The sequence below is a fragment of the Leguminivora glycinivorella genome, chromosome 10 (assembly GCF_023078275.1).
Source record: "Leguminivora glycinivorella isolate SPB_JAAS2020 chromosome 10, LegGlyc_1.1, whole genome shotgun sequence".
NCBI classification, from domain to species: domain Eukaryota; kingdom Metazoa; phylum Arthropoda; class Insecta; order Lepidoptera; family Tortricidae; genus Leguminivora; species Leguminivora glycinivorella.
The window spans coordinates 24,127,331-24,146,662 of NC_062980.1; the positions used below are offsets into that span (position 1 = coordinate 24,127,331).

At 35.3% G+C, this 19,332-nt stretch overlaps 1 protein-coding gene and 1 non-coding gene across 2 annotated transcripts in view; both read right to left on the minus strand.

Moving 5' to 3' along the window:
* Nucleotides 1-1,174, minus strand: part of LOC125230708 (RING finger protein nhl-1-like) — a 43,410-nt gene extending 42,236 nt beyond the window's left edge. Inside the window, 1 exon segment of the mRNA XM_048135964.1 lies at nucleotides 1,053-1,174. The gene's annotated coding sequence lies outside the window, so the exon portion shown is untranslated.
* Nucleotides 1,175-14,572: 13,398 nt separating this feature from the next.
* On the minus strand, nucleotides 14,573-14,646 carry Trnas-gga. Its single transcript has one exon. It is a non-coding gene; the product is annotated as a tRNA-Ser (tRNA).
* Nucleotides 14,647-19,332: the final 4,686 nt, after the last annotated feature.

Here is a 19,332-nt window from a genome sequence, read left to right on the forward strand (position 1 = left end):
TTTACATCAGGCGGGCCGTATGCTTGTTTGCCACCGACGTAGTATAAAAAAAAAATGTAGGTAATCCTTAATTTTGGGTTTGTCCTCACCGTGGGTGCTCACATTTGGTGGAAACAATATCTTACGTCAGCTGATTTTAACAAATTACAAATTTTGTAATTTGTTCACACTTCAACTTTATGAAATGTCAGAAATTCGAAAACGTTTACCGAGTCATTTATCAGAGTTAGACGTTCAAATCATAAAAAAGAAGGTCTATGTTATTTACTAATAATCTCAAGATGAATTATTGTCAATAGTTCTTTTGAAGCAAATTAAAACAAATCAAGTATTCGAAAGACTCAAATTAAAATATTCAAGTTACTATTGACCCTATTCTGCACGTATTAAAATAATGAAAATTTAATTTCTGACTCCATATTATAATTTATATCAATGAACATCCGGCATTCAATTGTTTCAGCAAGCATTAAAATTAGCTTGAAAGCGCTTCATTTTGCATGATTAGTTCTCAAATAGCGCCCCATCTCTTTCATCCGCATACTGAAAGAAAGAGTCGGACAAAAATATTTGCGGAATGACGTTGCGTCAACATCCCGAAACAGATTTGATTAGGATTTAAAAAGTGGCAATGCATTTTAAATTACCAAATTAAAAAGGCATATTAATCGTTGAAAATAAGTTAGTACTTTACAATGGGGCATATTAATAATAAAAAAAATGTTTTATATACAAACAGGACTGACAATTGTCACAAAAAACAATATTTCGAAATGGAATTTGAAAAGCTGTTTTAATCATCGGATAAAAATATGCACTAGGTCAAAGCGCTTAGGCTTTAATATTATCAGATATAAATAATAAATAAGAGGTTAAAATTATTCATAATGTTAATAGTAATAATTGCTATAACTATTCAAAATTTGAAGTATCTACTTCTTCTGAGACGTATTTCCGAGACCAAAGAGACTCCGTATTAAGAGCTCCATCTATTGAGAAAGTATTGCACTAAAAGACAATTAAAAAAAAGCTTTGACCTAAGCGGTACTTACACACAAACACGGTATCCGTTAGTAAAAACACTAGAAATTACTTGTCATGATGAAGATGACGATCACTCGACTAGGTTTATCACAGGCGGTGCTCACAGCTTTCACAGCGGTACTGAGGAGAGGACACACGATACGGAGCAAGAGTCTATTTCTGGATGCGCGTGCGCGGTATTTTCACCGTGATATTTTACTTTTGGACCGGGAAAGGTCGTTGCACAGTTGGTTTTGTCAAAACACGTTGACACTGCCGGTTGTGCTTTTGCAAGACACGGTGGAGACGGAACTGTGGGACCCACGTGGACATAGAGTGAGAGAGAAACAGTTGAAGGACGGAGAAAGTCTAGGATGTTATCGACACGAAGTGGACAGAGATTGACGCCAGATTTGATAAACACCCCATCCTCTGTAGACATACGTCAAATATAAGAACTAGACTATAAGCCGTATTAATTAAATGTCAAAAGGATTGGCTTGAATGTAATCTGCATAATTTTATTCATGGGCCACTAAGAATTACTGAATACAAACACTGAACATTGATGAAAAAACCGGCCAAGAGCGTGTCGGGCGGACCACGCTCAGTGTAGGGTTCCGTAGTTTTCCGTATTTTTCTCAAAACTACTGAACCTATCAAGTTCAAAACAATTTTTCTAGAAAGTTTTTATAAAGTTCTACTTTTGTGATTTTTTTCATATTTTTTAAACATATGGTTCAAAAGTTAGAGGGGGGGGGACGCACTTTTTTTTCTTTTAGGAGCGATTATTTCCGAAAATATTAATATTATCAAAAAATTTTCTTAGTAAACCCTTATTCATTTTTTAATACCTATCCAACAATATATCACACGTTGGGGTTGGAATGAAAAAAAAATTCAGCCCCCACTTTACATGTAGGGGGGGTACCCTAATAAAACATTTTATTCAATTTTTTTATTTTTGCACTTTGTTGGCGTGATAAATATACATATTGGTACCAAATTTCAGCTTTCTAGTGCTAACGGTTACTGAGATTATCCGCGGACGGACGGACGGACGGACGGACGGACGGACGGACGGACGGACGGACGGACGGACGGACGGACGGACGGACGGACGGACGGACGGACGGACGGACGGACGGACGGACGGACGGACAGACAGACATGGCGAAACTATAAGGGTTCCTAGTTGACTACGGAACCCTAAAAAAGCAGCAGTCCAAACGGTCGCAGTTATCCCGTCCAATCCTTCACTCAAGTGATCACTGATTATTGTAAAAATCACATACCTAAAGAGGTCATGTTTGAAACTCGAGAAGTGAATGTCAAAAGTGAAGTTTTGACTAGAATTTATTCTGCGGAAAAATCGGAATCATTGAAAAACAAAAGATGCTGTTGAGTTTATTTTAAACCCTAAGTTGTTGCAGTTTTGTGATAAGCAATAAACTGCAGTTAGGTGAAAATACTAAACGGGTGAATCAATTTTTTCTTGCTTGTTATTGCCATGGTTACGGTATCCTGAGTCACGCTGGTTTTATGCAAAATTATGCTACTTAAACTATGTAAACATGCATTTTTCTGCTGTTAACAAGCCCTTTCCTTAATTTGTCACCTACAAACATGGACTACATTACTTTATAAGTTTTTAGCATTAGTGTTCATATTTTATAAGGTTTTAGCAAAAGTGTTTTTTATTGTTTTTGTAGTGTGTGTACCACACCTTACCTACACATGTGCATAGCTTAGTATATATTGGCATGTACTTGTTATTTAAGACACATTAAACGTATACTCCATACGAAGTAGTTATCATTTACGCTCCACATCACATGGCGATCCTGCCAGTGCGGCCTCGAGCTGCACTGGCGGCGCGCCGCGCCAGCCAGTATTACTGACCGTGAACTTTCGTAAATAAATATTTGGAACTCTAAGTGAATGAAAAGGACTATTATGGCCATTTCTCAAAATTTTGGCACCGACAGGTGAAAGATTTGTGTTTTTTTAAATGTCGCATTTTTAAATTTTTTTTTGTAGGTATCGTTTGAATGCGTCTCAAACATTTCAAAAATGTCAAAGGCACCGATATCAATTAATTATTTTAGAAGTTATGATCGATTAAAATTCAGGTGAACGACATCATGATCAGGTGAAGGATAAATATACACAGGTTATCGACAACAGCAGCAGGTTAACGACAAATTGGTACAATCAATCAAAATCAATCAATCAATCAAAATATTCTTTATTCAAATAGGCTTACAATAAGCACTTTTAAATTGTCAACAGTGTACAATATTCATCTTATTCTAAATATCAGAGCAATTTATTGGTGCAATAAACAATATTGTTTTAAAACTACATTGATTTAATAAAATGATATCAATCTAAATTGTATAAAAAAATACTAGTATAAAAACTTCTAGAATAAATTCTAAATGTCAAAAAAATTGTGTAAAATACATTGAATTATCAATATCATCATTAATAAGCTATATAATTAATGGTTTTCAGCAATACTTGTATCCCACAGTGTTTCATCATTCATGTAGTCTTGTGTGCTATAGTAGGCTTTAGAGATCAGTATACGCTTTACATAATGTTTAAATCGATTAAAAGACAGTTCAGTGATGGCATTAGGAAGTTTGTTATAAAATCTTACACAATTACCCATGAATGATTTTTTAATTTTATGGAGCCGAGTGAAGGGCACTGCAAGCTTATGCTTATTTCTAGTGTTTATATTATGTACATCACAGTTTTTCTTAAATTTACAAATGTTTTTATGTACATACATAATATTCTCATAAATATATTGACAATGCACTGTCATTATATTAATGTCCTTAAACTTATCTCTAAGTGAGTCTCTATGGTTCATTTTGTATATTGCTCGAATAGCCCTCTTCTGCAGAACAAATATGGTATTTATCTCAGAAGCACTGCCCCATAGTAAAATACCATATGACATAATGCTGTGAAAGTAACTAAAATAAACTAATCGAGCTGTTTCCACGTCTGTTAACTGACGGATCTTGCTCACTGCAAATGCTGCAGAGCTCAGTCTATTCGAGAGGGTAGCAATATGGGGACCCCACTGAAGTTTAGAATCTAAAGTTATGCCAAGAAAAACTGTACTATCTACCAGTTCCAATTCCTCATCCTTCACAACGACACTTGCTTGTTCATTTTTAGCATTACTCGTTACAAACTTAATACATTTAGTCTTTTTCTCATTTAACAATAAGTTATTAACACTAAACCAATTAACTACTTCGGAAATAGCATTGTTTACATTTTCACAAGTTTGTTGCTGACGTTTGACTTTGAAAATAAGGGAAGTATCATCTGCAAACAATACTATATCATGGTGGGTCTTTACAAGATATGGCAGGTCATTAATGTAGATAAGGAACAGGAAAGGCCCCAATATTGATCCCTGCGGTACACCCATAGAGACTAGTGACCCCGGTGAGCGCTGTCCATTCACGTCGACCCTTTGTATTCTATCGTGTAAGTAAGATTTGACTAAATTCAGTGCCGATCCTCTCACTCCATAGTAGTGCAATTTCCTGATCAGTGTTTCATGACAGACGCAATCGAAAGCCTTAGATAAATCACAGAAGATACCCAAGGCATCCTGTGACTCCTCCCAGGCATCGAAAATCTGTTTGATTAGCTCAACACCAGCGTCGGTTGTTGAGCGACCCCGTGTAAAACCAAATTGTTTATTGTGCATTAGATTATTGATGTTAAAATGTTGCAATAGCTGAAATAACACTAACTTTTCAAAAATTTTGCTGAATGTCGGTAACACTGATATCGGTCTAAAATTAGTGGGGTCGGATGTGCTACCAGATTTAAATAATGGAATGATTTTACTGTGTTTCATAAGATCAGGAAACTCACCACAATCAACACTGTTATTAAAGATAACTACCAAGTCAGGCGCTACAATTTCTATTAAAGATTTAACACCATGGACAGAGACTCCCCAAAGGTCACAAGTTTTTTAACATTAATTGATTGAAATGCCTTAATTATATCTGAGGTACTAACATGTTCAAATACAAGGTCTCTACTACATTCTGTGACATTATCTTCTAACAATGTAACGGCAGATGCAGGTGATGAATTTAAGTGCCTAGTTGTGGAAACTGGTATATCAGTGAAGAACTTTTCAAATTCTGTTGCTACTTCTAAATTGGAATCTACAATTTTGCCATCAATTTTTAATTTCAGTTCATTTGTTCTTTGCTTTGATCGACCAGTCTCCACGTTAATTACTTTCCACGTTGCTTTAATTATATCGGAACTACTTTTAATTTTCTTGCTTAAATAATTACGTTTAGCGGTATGACAATCTAATTTAACAATCTAATTTTACAAATTTGTATGACACATTTGACAAGTTAACGACATGCGTCGCTAACCTGCGTCCGTAGTCGATCACCTGTAGTTAGGTGGTCATTCACCTGATATGGACGTCATTCACCTGCCCATCAGAATTATAATAGTTTCCCAAATCTCAAGGAAGGGGATTCTCAATTCGTCAGTATTTTATTATTATTATTTTTTATGTTTGTTACTCGATATCTCCGTCGTTACTGGACCGATTTTGAATATTTTGTTTTATAATAATATTAGTTCTTAGGGAGGAACTTTTAATAAAATTAGTCGGTTATTCAGTAAAATGAAATATGAAACCAAAATTAAATACAATTTAATTAAAGAAAATACGATTACAAGTACATTTTCAATATTTGAATTAAATTTATGATTAAAAATCTGAGAGCTAGTATTTAAGTTTGTAAGATGTTAATCGAGCGAGCGTCTACGGCCAAATAGGCAGAGTTTCGGTCCTCGCAGCCTGAGGAAGGGGTCCCGTCGGGTGGTCGCGTTGCCTCGTCAGCAGTTTGCAGACATTGTAGCTAACACGGCCTCTCCTGACATGCAGCGTCCTCGATGCAGTTCTTGAGTTGTCTTGGATCCAGCTCCAGGGCTGCTTCAGTCTGGGTTCTCGTCATCTGCGGAGTAAACACATACGTTAGTACGTTAATACATCAAATGTGCTCTCCGCATTGAGCACACATCGTGGTCTGTTGACCAATCCACCTCTCGTCCACATCATTCGTCTAAAATAATTATCATCCAAGAATATTCCAATGCCATAAAGGCCACACACGAGAATACCCTCATCGATGCCACGGCGGGCCTTACACGATAATCCCCACATCGATGCCACAGCGGGCCTTGCACGATGTAAAGACAGTATTCCGATGCCACTGGGGCCTTACACGCGAATACATACATCGATGCCACAGCGGGTCTTACACGATCTCAACACAGTATTCCGTAATGAGCCATAAACCCCAAATATGTCTGCATTGGGATATCAGTGGCTGGATTTAGCGTAGATCTATCCTGGTACTACTTCTCTGTGTAGAAACGAAGTCACCTTCTGAAACAATCAACTAGGCTTTAAAACTGCCTATTTATCTATACCGTCTTCGATGCTAAGCTAATGTTTTCTTTCCGTTCGGCCGACCTGACCATTTCTAAAATGTGTGTTGCATTAATGTAATTCGTTAATAAAAACATCCCTTTTCAGTAAAATTACAGGACAGCATTGCTTGACAAACCTTTCTCAAGTAAAATTGATCAAAATAAATGTTTTGTTCCATACCAACACAAAAACTTATTTTGCCGCTGATCTATACGCCAAAGCACACCTACATTATCTTCAAATTTCTGGGACCTAGCAGAAATCAATTACCACTTCAAAATGCATCATCATTTGAATCTTAACAATGTCCACTACCAATAAGTTACTTAATTGTTTCCACCCGTTTTCGAATAAAGTGCGGAAAAGTCATACATTTACCACTTCTCGCGCAGTCTCAACACTCTCAACCAAAATAATTTTATTTTTCAAAACTAATTAAATTATTCTCAATAGACATAAGATAACCATGATCAAAGTCATGATAGCATTGAAGTATCAGGTACTATCCAGCGATAGCTTACACCAAATTGAATTCATCTATTCACGAATTCATTTCCTTTTTCAATAAAACTCATACTCGATTTGCAAGACATTAAAATCATTAACATCAGAACTAATCAGAACCATTCTCAATGGTTAAACAAAAACATATTAAACTTTTCAGTAGTTGTGTCATCAAAACTTCAATAAGCATTCAAATTTTACTATGTTGCTCGACACTTGCTTTTATGAGATTTATTATAAAATCGTTAACTCTCACACTACCATTTTGAATAGGATTTAATTTGAATTCCAAACACAAACCTTATGAAAAGGTAGCAAACCTTATGAAAGAATACACTCCCAATATTGTCATATCCGCGTAAAATTACTTGAAGATTCTATTTTTAACCGGTAGGTACCGCACTACACTATAACACTCAGCTCTAATCAGTCCAATATTTATATTTTGTACACTTTGTTCTACTAAGGAAGTAATCTGAGCATTTGTTTAAACAAACATTTTTTTCGTTCGTCTCCGAAGAACAGCATTGTTGATTAAGTTTGAGCTGCGTAGTCGATTTGCTACAATGTGTTACATAGTTAACATGGGAACCACAGACCGAATCAGTTAGGTAGGTGTTTACTGAGAAACGCGATGAATGTACTCAGTGTCTAACTACTTCATAATTATTTAAGACATCTCTATGTACCGTTAAGTACTTGCAGATAAAAGTGATGTACTTAAAATTACGGTGTACTGTACTTGTCAGAAGAGTGCGTAGATGGTCACCGAAAAGTAATTGTGGTGACTGTGCAAGTACGTTTGCACATAAATACATAAAATCTTTCAAAAATTTTACTGGACTTGCTGTATGGCCGCATACGAAGAAAATGAGATAAATAAGTAGAAAACATGACGGTACTAAAGATCAACAAAGATCAAAATCCATTGACAATCAATCTTTCTCCACGAGCGAAACGCATTTTACTACGTCTTTCATCTGTACTTTCTCACAAATATATTAAAATCATAACTCTTAAACCAGCTTACATTTCAGTTTACTGTAGTTTGGTAAGACACCATTTATGATTAAAGACTATAGGCAAACTTTTAAAATTTCAAACCGTTATCAATCTCAATTTTATCGTCAAATGTCTCTGTCTTAACTATGACAATACAATTACGCGATCGTCGAACATGTAATGAAATTGAAATGAATCATAGCGACATTGTTTTATGTTTTAAGAACAGCTCACAATTTCATTGTCAAACTTTAGTAGACTTGAAAGTAATGAAATCAAAGTAATATTTAAATAATCACAAATCTCTCAAACCCTTTCGTAGTAAATAGTCCATAGCGGCAACATACGTGACATCATGCTTATAACAAAAACTCATCTCTTTCGTAAAAATTACGGTTCGAAATCAAAAGACTAACAAGGAATGCCAAATGGTTAAAGAGTTACCTTTTTTGCATCAATATAATTTCTGTAACTCTGTGTTTTAAATACCGGATGTATTTATAACTACAATCCAATCTGTATTTGGCACTAGAAAGTTGCTATCCCAATCAAAAGCTCACACTAAGCACTCAATTCTATTATTAGATTCAGTTGCACTTGAACTTGACAAAAACTCTACATTGTTGTGAAAATCAACATAACGTTTTAAGTGACGGCTCGTCGTATTACATTGAGAATACTTTAAGGCGCAATAATCTCATTCAATGACAAAATACTAACTTGAGCTTTTCAACATACTAAGTAAATAACCGTAATCAAGATTTCAGCACTGACTTCATACTAATGTGACGCCCTTTTCAGATTCTTTATTCATCACAACTAGAAGTTATACTCGTAGTTTAAAGAGTTAACTGATGTTACAACTGTTACGAGATCTTACTTTTAATATATCAATGCAAATTCTAATGCATTCATTGCATTTATATGTAATCTGATAATCTCACATGACTATTTAATGCATCGTTACGCCTATCACTGATTTTGCGAGTACCAAAATACAAATAATCACACCTCACAATAGCATCATATTCACTGAGATCAACATAAAGATAATAATGATTTGATCTCACCGGGTGTCCAATAAGATGCTCCATCATGTTCGCTGAAGCCACTCCCAGCGGAATCGCTCAGGATACTGCTGTCTGGTGCTGTCAGGTGCACGCCAGGAACCAGGTCACACAGGCCGCGGTAGTAGCACGCCCCTCCAACGCCAGCGCCAAGGTAGCTCGGGATCACCGCCCAAGTTGCTTGCTTCCAATCCACCTATATTAGGGAAAGAAGCTGGCGAAGACGCACGCTCTCGCGATAATCGTTTTTCATTTCCCATGAATTCACAATGCTCAGTCTAATCAGAAATGGCAAAAAGCGGTTTCATATTGGCGTTCTATCCCTGCTTCTGATATTAGTTCTTAGGGAGGAACTTTTAATAAAATTAGTCGGTTATTCAGTAAAATGAAATATGAAACCAAAATTAAATACAATTTAATTAAAGAAAATACGATTACAAGTACATTTTCAATATTTGAATTAAATTTATGATTAAAAATCTGAGAGCTAGTATTTAAGTTTGTAAGATGTTAATCGAGCGAGCGTCTACGGCCAAATAGGCAGAGTTTCGGTCCTCGCAGCCTGAGGAAGGGGTCCCGTCGGGTGGTCGCGTTGCCTCGTCAGCAGTTTGCAGACATTGTAGCTAACAACCCCTCGTAATGGTTCATCTGGCTTAATGACAAGTGATCGACGTGTCGGTTTCCTGTCACTGAGTCGTTCACCTGGCTTTATCGCACAGGTGAAGGACACACACCGCAAAAAAGCAACAATCCTTTGAGAAATGCAGCCTAAACCGATATAACAGTAATACTTTTCTCATTTAACGCACAAAACAAATATTGAAGGTGTAAAAAAGTATTATTACGATTGGTAAATTTATCATTATTGTCGTCACCCTGTCCAAAAATGTCGTTCACTTGCCTATTTTAGCCAGGTGAACGATGCACAGGTGACCGACAAAATGCCAGTTATTTCGCCAAAACTCAAAAAGTATTTGCCGAACGAACTAAATATTTAGATGCCTAAAACTGAGCTACAAAATACGAAACATATGTGACAGTTAATGCAGTATCTCAAACAATAACGAAATTATGATTGACAGAATAACGACTACTTACCCGTTACAAACTCCCGTTCGAGGTAATTAAAATTTTCTATTTTCTAATCAAGGCGTAGTGAGCACGTGCCGTTGCTTGCAGGTGATGGCCGATACTGGCGGCTGCGATTCATGCGGGGTGGGGTGGCAGAGGTGGAGTAGGGATCGCACAGTGCTTGCGAGTTTGTCTCGACAGGTCAACGACAAAAACGGCCGTGGACAAACTTTAAAGCCAAATAACTTGGAACATAAGTGTAATATTATTATCAGATAGTCTAGTTTTAAAAGTTAAGGATATATGCAAATAAAATTCAGCAATAAAGGTAAGTAAAGTTAATAATTTGTGTACTTTTAACAACTCGAAACATGAGTACTCCGCGTTGGGACACGGAAGGTGAACGACAAAACTTAGTTACAATTATTATTTATTTCATTAATATAAAATTAATCGATTTCAAAGCATCAGGCCTCTATGCAAAAACTGTCTTTTAATATGTATTGATAATTTATTTATGAAGATATTGTATACTAAAAAAAAAGTTCTAACATAAACGTACTGACAGGTGGGGGTGGCAAAATTTTGAGAAATGACCTTATATATTTATAGTGACAGTGAAAAGTTTCAAGAGAATAAATAGAACTTACGGATTGGACTAATATATCAAATATATGAGTATCATATAGTGAAAGTGAAAAGGTTACAGAGACTAAATCGAAAGTTACGGATTGGTGCTTATTGCAAATAAAAAAAAATATGTGCAGTGTGGACTAAATTACATTTCTAATATCTACTTAATAGACTCATGTTATCAGGAGATTTTGAAAATAAATCATTTTTTTTTTCGAATAAACGAAAGTGGCAAGTTGTAAGTTGTAAGGACGTTGCAGCTGGGAGATTGTTCGCGGCACGGACCCCGGGCGTGGCCTTGCCGACGTTGGACGCGAGGACGAGGAGACTGGACAGTGGACACGAAGGCCTGGTCCCGCCACACAACGGTCATGGAATGGTCGTAATCTAAACTAGGTGGTTATATGGTTTTAGTTAATAAGTATAAGCAGTTGATTGACAGTTTCTTCTTATGTTTAAAATAAATATGAAGCGTGTTATATGCATTATTTTCATTAGATAACTATTTTAAATTTCGTTTTTTGAGTAGGTAATAAAAATTAAGTTTCAAAATTGTGTCTGTGTGTACGTAATATTAGCAATTTCTATTATTTACGGAAATTAAGTTTAATAATATTGCGATGTAGGAATACAATGCATATGCAAATTAAATATTATGTGGAATCTAATTAAATGCTGCTTGATGACGAAATAGTAATATGGTTAAAAGTACGGCACGTTTTAATATTACATCATTCGATCTCTACTTTGCATTCAGTAATTCAAATTGGTAAACTTAACAAATGATTTCGTGCACTTGGATACAACATTCGTCATAGCGTACAGGTGGGCCGCGTCATCCGCGACACGTGTTCACATATAAGGGATCGCGGTATGTAGCTTCTGTTATTACGTCTCGAATTTCAGTTTCAACATAATGCATTATTAATGTATTGTGCAATAATTTAGATTACTTCAAAATTATCGTATTTATTGGCAATTGCATATAATTATAATCTTACCGACTTTTGACCATATTAAACTGAAAATTAGTATTTAGAACTAGATTGTTAAGAAATAATAATGTACTAGAATGTTTCAGATTTTTTTTCTCGGAATTGACTATAATATGTTTTACGGATTTAACAATTTGTGGAAAATAAATATATTTGAGATCTAATAAGAGATAAAAAGTTAGATTATTTTTAAATTGATGTAAAATGGATATGGAATTTGTTGGTATATGAAATGTTTTTGTTATTTAGGTATAGGAGTGTTCAAGTTTTGTTTTATTTTGCGACGGATTTTATGGCTAGAGGTTTTATTAATGTTGGTAATTGTATGTACTTATAAGTAAAGGGTGGAATAGATAAGAATGGTTTGTGTTTTGAAATTAGGTATGTGTGCGAGATTTTGGAAGTCGAGTAAACTGAAGCAGGTAAGTTTTTCAAAGAGCGACTGGTCTGATCAACCAAGGGTTGTTGAAATTCTTATTTGTTGAAGTTTTATGGGGTTGGATTGATTGTGGTTGGTATTTGAAAGTTTTTTAATGAATGTAACTGAATAGAAATAATTATATGCCTATTGTCTCTTCGGCTGCCCAAGAGGGGCCTTAAGCGATAGGTATAGCAAGGGTACGCCAGGGTACAAGGCAGGTAGGGAATCCTTGGAGATCTGATCATGATTTGATCGAGCATCAATCGTGAAGACTCCTTGGACACATGGAAGGTTATTATGAAAGGATGTGTTAAAAGAACTGCCTGTATGAGTAAATATATTGTATGTGTGCGCGCTTAAAAATAAATATCCTTGTATCCTGAGCAAATAAATAAATAAATATATAGTAAGGTCGGCCGGCCAGGTAAGTAAATGCGTTGTGTACCCTTGCCATAAAAAAGAGAAGCACGCTTTAGATGCACAACTATATACAATGTTATTATTATAATAAACAAAATGAAGACGTCTATCAATTAAAAATAATACTTGCAAGTCAGTAAATTATGAAATAAGAAATATGATTGTTCCCAGGTACCCAGGGTTGGAATTATATACTCTTAACGTACGTTGAATTTGGATTTAAAATGTATCGACGGATACTTATTTGTATGTGGAAATGAAATATATACCTACTTAGTGATGGTTTTAAGGTTTTTTTTAATCTATGATGTTATTCGTAGTCTTTTCTGCTTAGTTTAATATAAATAGATAGGTATATTGTTTAACACACGTTTCGTCATCAACGCCGTCATAAAAGTAACTGTATAACCTATAAGTTGTATAACCTTTATAAAAATACATGGGTACCCACCCATGGTAATAACTTTTGTATGGTGCCTTAGCGTATAATGGAAATTTGTGTTTATATTAGACAAATTTCGTAGAACTTGTAATTTTCAATTATTGAAAAATGTATGAGTACTTAACTCTTTAAATTGAATTTATTATTCAGCAAATATTCTTTCTTTCAACTTCAAAGTGTTTTTACTGTACCTACCTAATACTTGTATAAAAAAAAGATTTAATTTTGTATAATACATACTTTCACTAAGAGCTTTTGCTTACATTAGATAGTCTTCCTTACTTTTTTTACTTTGTGTAATTCATTTTTTTTTTAATTTAGAAAAAAAAATATTCCTCATAGTATAGAACAATTTTTTTTTTCTCTGAGGGGGAAGGTGTAGTGTGTGTACCACACCTTACCCACACATGTGCATAGCTTAGTATATATTGGCATGTACTTGTTATTTAAGACACATTAAACGTATACTCCATACGAAGTAGTTATCATTTACGCTCCACATCACATTTTAATGTGTTATTGGATGTTTTTAAAAAAATGGACTACATGCGTGCTCGTATAATTTCAGTAGAATAATTTTGCATAAAACCAGCGTGACTCAGGGGACCGTAACCATGACAATAACAGGCAAGAAAAAGTTGATTCACCCAAATAACGTTTTGGTATAATTTTATTTGGAACATGTCTGGTTTTGTACTGATTCTATGAAATCTTTAACAACACTGTTTGGTTATTTGCGTTCACTAAACCAAATATTTACAGCTATATTTAATCCACTCTTTATTTTAGTCTACGAAAAGCTGCCCAGTAAGCATTAAAGATGAAAAACTATTAATAAGTCACTTTGTAATACTAAAACTAAAATTTATTGCCTGAACTAAACGATTTATAACATACTAGCTTTTGCCCGCGGGTTCGCTCGCGTTAAATTCGAAGCGAAATGCTCAATACAAACTTGCGCCCCCGATATTAGGGAAATGGGAAATTGAAAAGTAGCCTATGTCGCGTACCATCCCTTCAACTATTTCCGCATAAAAGGGCATGTCAATTCGTTGCTCCGTTTTGCCGCGAAAGACGGACAAACAAACAGACACACACTTTGCCATTTATATTATTAGTATAAGTAAATATTGTAGATCAAACGTCTCTTTTATTGTTAAAGGTTATTCTTTCGTTTCTTATTTTGCTTTTGATCACAATTTCTTCCTCACCAGGATTGTTTTTGATAAAATAACAGATTGAAAGTTCTAATCGCTAAGAAATATGGCAACGACAGCGATAGTTTAATAATATCTTTCTTGGACATTGAATTTATTTGTGCAGTATTTAATGTAATTCTGCTTCTGCTTGGAAGGTCAGATGGTAGTCGCTTTCGTAAAAACTAGTGCCTACGCCAAATCTTGGGATTAGTTAATTTTTATTAAGCAGAAACGTCTGCAACGATTCTAAACATTTTTATATTAAAGGAAAAAATGGAAAAATTTACGCTTCCGGCGGGACTTGAACCCGCACCATTTTTGCAATCCGTGCAATGCTCTTACCAATTGAGCTACGGAAGCCACGCCGGACGTCACCCCAAGACGTGTGTACAAAAGGAAAGGCATGGAAAGATTTGCGAAGTCAATTCAGCTTTAATATAAAAATGCTTGGGATTAGTTGTCAAATCGGACGCCAGGCTTTCATGAACTGTGGCAAAAGCCGGGATAACGCAAGGAGGATGATGAATTTTGCCTGAAACACAGGAACTATCCTTAATCAGGCATAATTTTCTCGTAAACGAACGAAACGACGGTACAGTGCGTTGAAGTTTCGCGTGACAAAGTGAAAAAAATGTTTTGTTAGGGTACCCCCCTTACATGTAAAGTGGGGACTGATTTTTTTTTCAATCCAACTCCAACGTGTGATATATTGTTGGATAGATATTTAAAAATGAATAGGGGTTTCCTAAAATCGTTTTTGATAATATTAATATTTTCGGAAATAATCACTCCTAAAGGAAAAAAAAGGTGTCCCCCCCCTCTAACTTTTGAACCATAATTATGTTTAAAAAAGGTGAAAAAAAATCACAAAAGTAGAACTTTATAAAGACTTTCTAGGAAAATTGTTTGGAACTTGATAGGTTGAGTAGTTTTTGAGAAAAATAGGGAATACTACGGAATCCTACACTAAGCGTGGCCCGACACGCTCTTGGCCGGTTTTTTATGTAGTTGTCTTCCCTATTGTTTAAAAATAGTCAAAAACTCCAGCTCCAAATTAATAGTCCAGCTTTCCCTAAACGTAAACATAAGTAATTAATCCCTTTCATCTCTGTACTAATAATATTTAGCTCGTAAGCGGGCCGTAAATAGCGCATGATACCACAAAGTACGCGTTACCGGCTGTTCCGGCACCGGCAATGTCGCGGCCAGAAACTTGGATATTAATCACCATACATTTTAGTAAGGAATTCATTCATTTGATTCCAATAAGGTCTAGTTTACTCTTCGGGTTGGAAGGTCAGATGGCAGTCGCTTTCGTAAAAACTAGTGCCTACGCCAAATCTTGGAATAAGTTGACAAAGCGGACCCCAGGCTCCCATGAGCCGTGGGAAAGGCCGGGATAACACGATAACCGAGGATTATGATGACATTTTAGTAAGGAAGAAGAGGCGGCTATCTCCGCGATTCTTTTGCCGAGCTACAATTATACGGCGGCGGCCGCGCTTTCGCGGTACTTTCAGTGGTACGACCTTCGCGCGGCGCAGTAGGACTCAATGTCGGCTGCTCGCGTGCGGTCCGTTTGTTAATGTAGGTAGAAGAATTAGGAAAGGCGGCATCAAAGCAGTGATCATTCTGTACTTGTACTGTTATAATATTCTGAAATTACATTATAACTATTTTTAACCCCCGACGCAAAAACGACGTGTTATAAGTTTGACGTGTCTGTCTGTCTGTCTGTGTGTGTGTGTCTGTCTGTGACATCGTAGCTCCCGAACGGATGAACCGATTTAGATATTCATTTATTTATTTATTTATTTAAACTTTATTGAACAAAATATACAAAAATGTACAAATGGCGGACTTAATGCCAAAAGGCATTCTCTACCAGTCAACCATAGGGCCAAACAGAGATTCAATACAAATGGTGCACAGAGAAAATAAAAAGGTGATTTACTAAGAAGAAAAGCAAACCATATTGGCAGGGTGCAAAGCGAGTGGAGGGGGTAGCTAAAACGATCACAGCGCACACTACGGCCAAAATTGACATCTTAGTCGCTGACTTACGCTGTCAAATCCATATTGCTGTAAACATTTTCATATCGTTTTTGAGATAAATTTAATATGGGCCTAGTAAAATTTGTTATGGTGAATTGTAATAACTCCAAGAAAAATATCGACAAAATTATAGCTATTTCCATGACCGTGGTGAAAACGAAACCACCGTTTAAGTGAATAATTGCCGTAAGAAGAAAAGTGTCGTCCAACCTCTGAAGTATTACTTAAAAGTGCGTAATCTTTTGATACAAGTATTGAATTGAATTTACGGTGAATTCATAGTGCACATTTTATTGGAGGTAGAAAAGCCGATGTGGAAGCCAATCCCAGTTATGTTCCAAAATCATTTTATTTGTTTCCTTAAGTGTGCTCATGTGTACAAATCGAAACGGATTGACGAAAATGCGTAAATATCGACGTTTCAATCGGACGAAGGAGCACGAGAACAATAAAAGCGGAAGTAGTCCATCCGCTGAAGGCTTATCACATTTTAAATAAAATTCCTGAGAACTTTTTTCATCGCATTGATGATTACATATTTGATGTGATATCTGCTAAACCTCCAATATTTTCAAGTAAATGAAACAAGTTTTTGTAATGTATACTATAATTAAAAGTTATTATAGCTAGTTTGTTTTTATTTTACAATAAACTTGTACCCTGTAAATGATATTTATAATACCTATAGTTAGCCTATGAAAATGACATAGCATAGCAGTGAAACTGATCAACAATTTCAAAAACCAATGATTTATTTTATACTTTATTGCACATAGGTACAAATGGTGGAAAAAAGTCTTCAATCTATAGAAAATGCCCAGCTAGCACCATTTCTTGTCTTTATTCATTGTCTTAGGTTGGAAAATGATTTCGTGAGCGATGGCACGAAACCCCGTTTTAGTCACCAGTTTGTTTATTTCTCACTGAAAACAACAATTTTAATGTTATTGGCGATAATGTTGTAACCACCATCGTCCAAAATTGTCTAATATAGTAAAATAACACAAGATTTCATTAATTTTTTCACAATTTTTACTTACTTCTCGCTTAACAGCGGCGACAATATTGTCCATAATGGTCACCTGTCACGTGGCGTGTCGTCGCGCACGGTCCCAATACATATATATACATACATATGCAGCATATACTACACATACTTTTACATAAATAGATATTTAAAATAAATATTTTAAATATTACATATAATACATACAATGAAATACATGTAATATTGGTGGATATTATTCGAATTCTTGTTTTAGCAAGATATTGTTTTTTTTTGTTTGAAAGCTGAGTTAGTTTTTTGTTTGAAAGCTGAGTTAGTTGAGTAGCATGTTTCCGTCACGTACACATAATTATTCTTTTAATAGCTTGCTGACTAATAATATCTATTTAATTTAGCTCGCAAACGGTCCATAAATAGCGCACTATACCACAAAGTACGGTTGTTCCGGCACCGGCAATGTCGCGGCCAGAAAGTTTGAGATTTACGAGTATCATGGACAATTAATTATTGGTAGTTTGCTTTTATAGTATGAGTGCGTTGGGCACATACATTACGAATGTATCAGAAAATGCAGGGTTCCCATACAAGACATAGCAATAGCCTCCCTACTATCTGATGAGAAAGCATTAAAATTGTATGATCTTATCGGAAACTCTCAATTTTTCATTTCTGACAAAAACTTTGTATGAAATTATGGATTTTGATGGGCAACAAACAACCCGACCAAGAATAAATATTTTTCATCACACCCGCACTTTAAATGTGCTATTGCACGCAGGCGGAGCGTGAGTTATAGAAAAATCGTTCTTCCAAGGAAATAATGAAATTTCTTGTACCGTACTTAACTTTTTTACATCTATTTACATATTTTTTACATTGCGAGTGTGATGAAAATCATTGTGTGTAACTCGGGGAGTATGAATATTACTAACTCGAGTCTTTAAATCGCTCCGGCAAGCCGTCGCGATTTAACTTACTCTCGTCAGTGATATTAAACTTCCTCCCCTTGTTGCACAATGTACTATTGTCGCATCGGGTATTTATTGTTTTGGCACATGTATATATATAATGATACATTATATAATCAAATCTGAAAAAAATACGACGAACAGATTAGTATTAAAACAAATCTCGTTGTTACTATAACGTCATACTATCGAATACAGTACAAACAAATTGAGCTTAGTCAAACCTTCATTTTGTATCAAAACTTACTTAATTTAAATCCTAGTCCTTCAAACTGCTTGTCTATAAATTAAGTTTCAATAGTCGCAATTTAGCTCTCTCACTGTCATCTGAATAATTCCAGCCAAAAGTGTTTAATAATCTCCTTCAAATATCTCTGAAGCTTGCGAAAAAGACACAAGTTGCTGAACGCTTGCGATAGAATGACTTTGCTTTGACTTACAAACAAGAGATCTGACTGGCAAGTTTGTACTACAAATAATAGGTATGACTGCAGTAAAAGGTAGACAGACTCATTAAAGATTCATTCTCATACTTAAATGAGAACTGACTGATTTGTTAATTAAATTTGGAAACAATACTAAGAACATTCATAGGAAGCATACTTAAAAAAGTTCTAGGATTTGACTGATTGTATTGAATCAGACTCAAAAAGAACTATTCTTCCTTTAATTTTTCATCAATTTCAACTTTTGATGATGTTCCCTAATTATTAATAACTATCTCCAGCTAAAGTGCACCTTTTATGTGACGAAAGCTATCTTGCATACGTATTACATTAAATAGTCGAGCAGCTAAATTATTCATGTTACTAAAAAAAAAAAAAAAACGCAAAGTTCAATGACAGCCCCCGACGTCTGTTGTTGGAAATTTTATTCATAGTTAGTTGATGATTAAGTTTTGTTAACCGCCGCCCCAAATCTCAAGCAAGGTGGTTCTCAATTTCGTCTGTATGTTTTTTTTTTTAATGTTTGTTCCATCGATATTTCCGTCGTTACTGGACCGATTTTGACAACTTT